This window comes from Condylura cristata, unplaced genomic scaffold (assembly GCF_000260355.1).
Source record: "Condylura cristata isolate star-nosed mole 26May11 unplaced genomic scaffold, ConCri1.0 scaffold00017, whole genome shotgun sequence".
NCBI classification, from domain to species: Eukaryota; Metazoa; Chordata; class Mammalia; order Eulipotyphla; family Talpidae; genus Condylura; species Condylura cristata.
The window spans coordinates 8,395,722-8,402,989 of NW_004567118.1; the positions used below are offsets into that span (position 1 = coordinate 8,395,722).

The 7,268-nt window shown below is 36.5% G+C and overlaps 1 protein-coding gene across 3 annotated transcripts in view; it reads right to left on the bottom strand.

The window, feature by feature from the left end:
• The window catches only part of SPAG9 (sperm associated antigen 9), an 83,782-nt gene extending 79,487 nt beyond the window's left edge, over positions 1-4,295 (bottom strand). For all 3 annotated transcript variants that reach the window (XM_004684382.2, XM_004684381.2, XM_004684380.2), the window contains exon 1: positions 4,179-4,295. The gene's annotated coding sequence lies outside the window, so the exon portion shown is untranslated. The remainder of the gene's footprint in view (positions 1-4,178) is intronic.
• Between the last annotated feature and the right edge of the window lie 2,973 nt (positions 4,296-7,268).

The window sequence follows — 7,268 nt, forward strand, 5'->3', positions numbered from 1 at the left end:
TACACACTGCTTATATGCAGTTGAAAAGGATGAACTAGGTTTTCTCAACCTACAGCTTTCTTATTCTGTACCATATATATTTCAGATTCTTCTGTTAAGGCTCACAATAGAAAACTACAAAATAATGTCAGTCACTCCCAGATAATGAATAATATGCAGTACTTTTTTAAAAAAATGTTTTATTTATAGAAATATTTTTTATGTAAGTCAAATTTTAAAGGGAGCAACCAGAAATCTCTGAATCAAACATGATCACAAAATTATAAAATAAATTTTATAACCTCCACTTCTTAACACTGTAACATAATAAACTCTCACAGATTATATACTATCAAAGACTTTAAAAGTACATTCTTTAATTCAGTTCCTATTTCTTGACTTTTTGTTGCTTCTCAAATAGCAAGAAACTATAACTAGAATTTCCCCTTTTAACACAGGAAGTCATCTTCAAAACAGAAGTTGAAGCTTTACCGTGGCTACTTTTTTAAAGAGATATGTACCCTAAAACATGTCAATCTGAATTTAAAGACATTGTCTTTCCAAATCAAAGACTAATATATAAATAAATCACTTACAAATATAAACATGGAAACAGGATTCAGTTATCATACAGCACACAAAAATAGCAATAAAGAGAAAATAATTACACCTATCTCTCCACTACTACTGCTATTATTACTACTGACAACAGGTATCACCATCAATTATTCCTGAGGCCTTTAATAAGTACTCATTTACAAACACGTTGGAAACATTTAAATAGTTAAAACCTTTTTAGAAATAAAAATAAATGTTGGGTTATAGTAACTCAAATAAAAGTTACCATATCTTCTTTATAAAACAAAATCAACAGGTTTAAGATTAAATAATCCAGATTTTTTTCCCTATACATGAAAAAGAATTAATATACTCTGACATATAACCATATAGATTTGTTCTTTTTTTTTTCTTTTTTTTTTTTTTAAGATTTATTTATTTGTTCATACAGAACTGGGGTACAGGCCAGAGATGCGGAGGGTGAGAGGATTCACCAGAGACAGAGTGGGGAGCAGAACAGGCAGATTGAAGACGTACACTGCTGAGGGGAGCAGCGGGCGGGTCAGGAGAGGTCTGCCTCGCCATGTGGATCTCCTTCGGGGCAGGCAGGAATCGAACTCATGCGGAAGTGGCTTAAGCTTCTTTGTGCTATGCTTTAACCCGCTGCGCCACCAGGGAGGGCCTCTCTTTTTTTTTTTTTGAAGATGTAATTATGCATACAGAACTGGGGTACAGGCCAATGGCGGTGAGAGGCTTCACCAGTGACAGAGTGGGAAGCAGAACAGGCAGATCAACAAAGTACACTGCTGAGGGGGGCAGAGGGTGAGACAGGAGAGGTCTGCTATGCCATGTGGGTCAGTTCCAGGGACAGAACTCGCACTGAAGTGGCTCAGGCCAGCTTCACAGTGCTGCACATTAACCTGTAGCTCCACAGCGAGGGCCCATCTTTTTTTATTTTTAAGATTTATTTATTTATGCATACAGAACAGGCCAAAGGTACAGGGGCAGTGAGAAGATTCACCAGAGACAGAGTGGGAAGCGGAATAGGCAGATGAACAAAATATGCTGCTGAGAGGAACAGCAGGCAGGTCAGGAGAGGTCTGCCACACCATGTGCTTGCCGGCATCGAACTGGTGAAGTGGTTGCTTCTAGAGTCATACTGCTGTGCTTTAACCCGTTTTGCCACCAGGGAGGGCCATGTCTCATCTTTTTAAAAAAAAACATACTCCCAGTAAGGAACTGAGGATACACAAGCTCATCTCTTACTGTTTTTACAAATAAATAAGGGACTTTTATTCATTTGGAGACTGGGGAGAGGGAAGGCTAAGGGAAATAAAAAGCAAAAATTGTTGAAATATTTTCCCCTCACGTTTGAATTTCTAATGTGTTAAAAAAAATTTATTATATGCCCTGCCTGGTGGCGCAGTGGGTTAAAGCACAGCACTAAGAGGCTTAAGCCACTTCGGCATGAGTTCGATTCCCGATTCCCGCTTGCCCCGGAGAAGATTCACATGGCGAAGCAGACCTCTTCTGACCAGCCCGCTGATCCCCTTAGCAGTGTACTTCTTCCATCTGCCTGTTCTGCTCCCCACTCTGTCTCGGGTGAATCCTCTCACCCTCCGCATCTCTGGCCTGTACCCCAGTTCGGTATGCATAAATAAATAAATCTTTAAAAAAATTATTATAGCCTCAATTCACAGACCAAGAAACTCAGGATGATCAGTTTTTTGTATGTGTGCATCTGTATGGTCAATGTTGACTAACCAGAGTTGTTACATGTAAAAATTTCCTCTTTTCCTCCCAGAATTATTTTTAAATGATAACTAATATTTTAAGTTCTTCAATTCAAATGTAAAACACATTGATTAGTATTTCTGAGAGAAATCAGAGACTGGATACCACAGATCATAACAAAAAAGTTAGATATGACTCATTGAACTGGATGACAAATCTGGGCCACTGAAAAGACAAATTTGAGATACTTACATATTCTCCTAAATCAACTACTTCCTTATTTTCACTTAATAGAAAGAAACAAGAAGTGGGTTTTCTAATTTTTAGTGACAGAGGAATAAAGTACACATGAAAAAAATGAGTAATTCATTCTATTTAATTCCTTTTGTGAAAACAAAAAACAAAAAACAAAACCACAGTAGTTACCTCCTTTGAATTTAAGGTGTTATTTTAGACACTTTGATAATCAAAAGTGCAACATCAAGTAGTAGATAAATCTTCCTTCGAGATCTCCATCATCATAAAAACAACTACTTAATGCATAAAAGGAGTTCCTTTCTAAGCCAAAATAAACTTTTCTTACTCAAAACTTTGCAGTCTTCAGAAATCAAGATAAAAAATTTAATAGGTATTATATCATCTCCTACACCTAATTTTTCTTCTTCGTTCAATAGAGAATGTTCATGTCTTGAAATATACCCAAAGCTTGCAACCACCCTAAGACCTTCCTCTACATGAGTACTTTTCTCACATAGTATGGTGATTCCAGTAATGCAAGAGCTATGATATGCACTGTGGAGCTCACATACACTCCCAGACATCGATTTTTTACAGTAGAATCACAGAAGTCAATGCTAAGAAGGAACGATACATACCTCTAGGTATCTACATTCTAAAAGCACAGACATCACAGATTGCTCCCTTTGTCTCGCTCCAACTGGTTACTATTGCTGAACACTCACTGGCTACCTTGCATGATGTCTGTGTGGACATGCCATTTCTCCTTGAATTAAAATGCTTGAACTCTAGATTCCTGTTAAATCAAGGTCTATTTTTACTCTTCTGCAGTCCCAAAAAGCTCACCTATCCCACACTCCAGGCTGGTAGAGTAAGTCATCACGAATGCTAGTCTCTTTACAACAGGTGTCACACAGAGCCTTAATGAGTGATATGAGGAGGGTAAATGCTGGCCATCTCTTGCTTCCTAGGATGCTCAAATTTACAGTGCTAGAAAAGAAAACTGGAGCGCTCTATGATGGCCTGCAACAACCAGAAGATAGGCCGTGAAGTTTCTCACTTTCTTTTTCTAAATTTGATTTACTTAGGTTCAGTTTCATTAGCCAAAAAGGAAAAGCATTCCTCCGGGCTTGCAGTAATAATTATTTTGAATCAAGAATAATATATATAAGTTATATGAAAAATAAAATGTTCATGAAAAATCAAATTATTTCCCTAAATAATGCTCTTGGGTTTCCACTAGCAATGAACAAAAGAAGATAATTCACAATTTTTTTATAGATGCTTCAAAGTCTGAGTTTCTCTTACAGTTTTAACTTTCAAATCAATACAGAAATGAATGGGACTTTGGGTACCTGATGAAAATTAGCATGATCCACATGTACCTAGCTGAGAATCCTTGCATGACAGATAGAGTATAACATAAACTACAAAGGCTTAGAGCTAAATTGCAGATTCTAGTATATATCTTTGATTCAGTTATACATATTAGTTAATATGAAAAATGTGAACTAGAAAGAATGAAACCTAGTTCCCAGATCTAACCCTTGAGATAGGATGACCATTCCAAGTACCTATCTGAAACCCTAGTTAAATGTCAGGATGGGTCATTGCACTGTTAGAACCCATTCTTTACTGTGTGCATACTGAGAAGAGGTATTTTTACTTACTCTGGTCAGCATAGTTTTTTGCTTTGAGTTCAAGTTGTCTTGTTTGAGATTCTAAAGATTCCACCTTCGTCTGTAAATCCTTTTTTTCCTGTTCTTGAGAGTCTTCAAATTCAATGAATTTCTGACCAAAAAAAAAAAAATTATCATTAAAGAAAGGAAATCTTTTCAATATTTGCAACTCTAGTTGTTTCTTGGCATCACAAACCACAAGTAAACAATAATTTAGAAGATCTCAGAATCCCATACTGAGGGTTGACGTCAATTGAGATATATCAATTCAGCTTACATCAATTTTTATAAACTTGAGATATATCAATTATATATATATATCAATATATATATTGAGATATACCAATTCAGCTTACGTCAATTTTTATAAACTTGAATTTTAAAACCCCCCAAAAAGGAGGGGAAAGATTAAAAAAAAAAAACTGTTTATGAAGGGGTTTCTACTTCATATAACAGGCATTCCAAAGGAAATACATATATCTTTTTCTTTTTAAAGATTTATTTATGCATATAGAACTGGGATACAGGCCTGAGGTGCAGGGGTGATGAGAGGATTCACCAGAGATAGAGTGGGGAGCAGAGAAGGCAGATGGACAAAATATACTGCTGAGGGAAGCAGGTCAGGAGAGGTCTGCTGCACCACATGGGTCAGGTCCCTGGCAGGGAATCGAACTCCTGAAGGGGCTACTTCACAGTGCTGTGCTTTAACCCATTGTGCCACCAGGGAAGGCCCAGAAATACATATTCTCTTACTCCAAATATATAAATTTTTTAACTGGGATGCTTGCATATTCATCTGAATTCAAGACTCAATTTTTTACATAACTTCATGTATATTATGTACAATAGATAGAAAATAATGGAACAGCAATAAATATTTGTTAAAGGATTTAATAGATGATAATTGAGATGATATATCTCAATTATGAATTTTTAATTCCTAAGAAAATAAGCATATGCTAAAAATATCTCCACCAATCAAGTCTAACTAAAGTTATCATTGAGATATGAGATATATTGTCACTATATCTAAATATTAAACCTCAGTCTTCACCTTAATTGATATAGCAACATTATTTGAAAACTGATCTATTACTCCCTAAACTCCTACTATTTTCATTTGGTTTCTGGGTCTTTACTTGTTTTCTTTACTATTTGCTCCTTCTTAGTCTTCTTTGTTGTTCCTCCTTTTATTCCCAACTTAACACAGACAAGTTCAGTCCTTGCCAGTGTTTTCTTCTTTGTGTTGTTTTATGCTTATTCCCTGGTGAGATCATCCAGATTCTCCTACCTCTTTTACACACTCTGATTCAAGCCTCCTTGCAATTTTTCCAACAGTCCAAGCATTTACTTTTGTTTCCTACTACCTGAAATTCTCTTCTTTAAGATATCCAAATGGCTTGGTTCCCACTTATTACTGAAACTTTCCTTCATTTTATTTAAACTATAATACTCCTCATCTGCCTTTCTACCCCATAGCACTTATCTTCATCTAATTTACTATATACTTGAGTAATTTATTTTATTTATTACATGCCTTGTCTCACTAGAATGTAGGTTCCCTGACGGCAAGGATTTTTGTTTCGTTTGTTGGCTAGATTCTCAGCACAAAGAATGATGGCATGTAGCAAGCGCTCAAATATTTTTGAGTCTTCTTTTTATTTCTGTCTAGAAAAACTGGGGTGCAGGCCAAAGTACACGTAGTATGAGAGTATTCACTAGAGACAGAGTAGGGAGCAGAACAGACACATTTACTGAAATACACTGCTGAGGAGAGCAGCAAGTAAGACAGGATATGTCTGCTGTGCCATGTGGGTTAACTCTCTGCCCAGACATAGAACTCAGGCCACAGAAGAGATAGTGCTGAGGCTTAACCCTTAGGCCAACAAGAATACCACAAATATTCATTAAATGAACTGAATTTTCAGACTAATAACTGAAATCCATATAGAAAAATGTATAATTTACAAAAAAATTAGACATTACTAAATACATCCTACTTTTAATATGAAATTTTTGGTCAATTATCTAGTTTACCCATTCTAAAACTTTTCAGTCAATGCAATGGACATATTACACTGTTTTTTTTTTTTTGTCAGCACACACTAGCTCCTGTGGAAAACTTCTCCCACTGTTATCACACATAATTCTGTCAAGCAATTCAATTGGTAATGATTCCACCTTCATAGGGTTTGAGTATACAACTTGAATCAAAGTAGTAAGAGTCCTGTCTCAGACACCTGCCAGTTTTATTAGCGAGAATACTATCCTCTCTGCCTCTGGAATCAAAAACTCTTTTTTTTAAAAAAAGATTTATGCAGCCCTCCCTGGTGGCACAGAGGGTTAAAGCACTGACTAAGAAGCTTCAGCCAACTCCAAGTGAGTTCAATCCCAAGATTTATGCATACAGAACTGTGCAGGGGGGTGGTAAGAGGATTCACCAGAGCCAGTGGGGAGCAGAACAGGCAGACTGATGAAGTACACTGCTGAGGGGAGACAGGTGAGGTCTGCTGTGCCATGTGGGTCACTTCTCTGGCCAGGGATTGAACTTGTGCTAAAGTGGCTGCAGCTAGCTTTAACCTGCTGCATCACCAGCGAGGCCCCCTGGAATCAAAAACTCTTAATCCACCAGGTTTATTCTGCAAATGGACTCTTTCTAATATAAGGATAAAACATGCCTGAGAATAAAGCCAATATAAAAGAAGTCAGAGCAGAAGGAAAGAAAATCCTAATTAAAGATACTGTATGGACTCAGCAGTTCCTGGAACAGTTTTCCAAGTGTTTTTTTTTTTTTTTTCAGTTACATAAACCAATAAATTCCCATCTTATATAAAGCTTAAGTTGTTTCTGATCACAAAAAAAAACCCTGAAACCAAAAAAAAAAAAACCCTTATAGTCAACTACATTCCCTCAGTAGTCATTTGATTTTCTTGTGTTGTTATCTTTGCAACTTGAAGCCTAGAACCTCTGACATGTTGCTTCTTAATCATTTCAGAATCCACAGAACCCAAATTTGGGGGTTTAACGAATCCATGAAACATACTTCTGAAAAAAAATGCCCTTACTAACACTTTTCCTGGG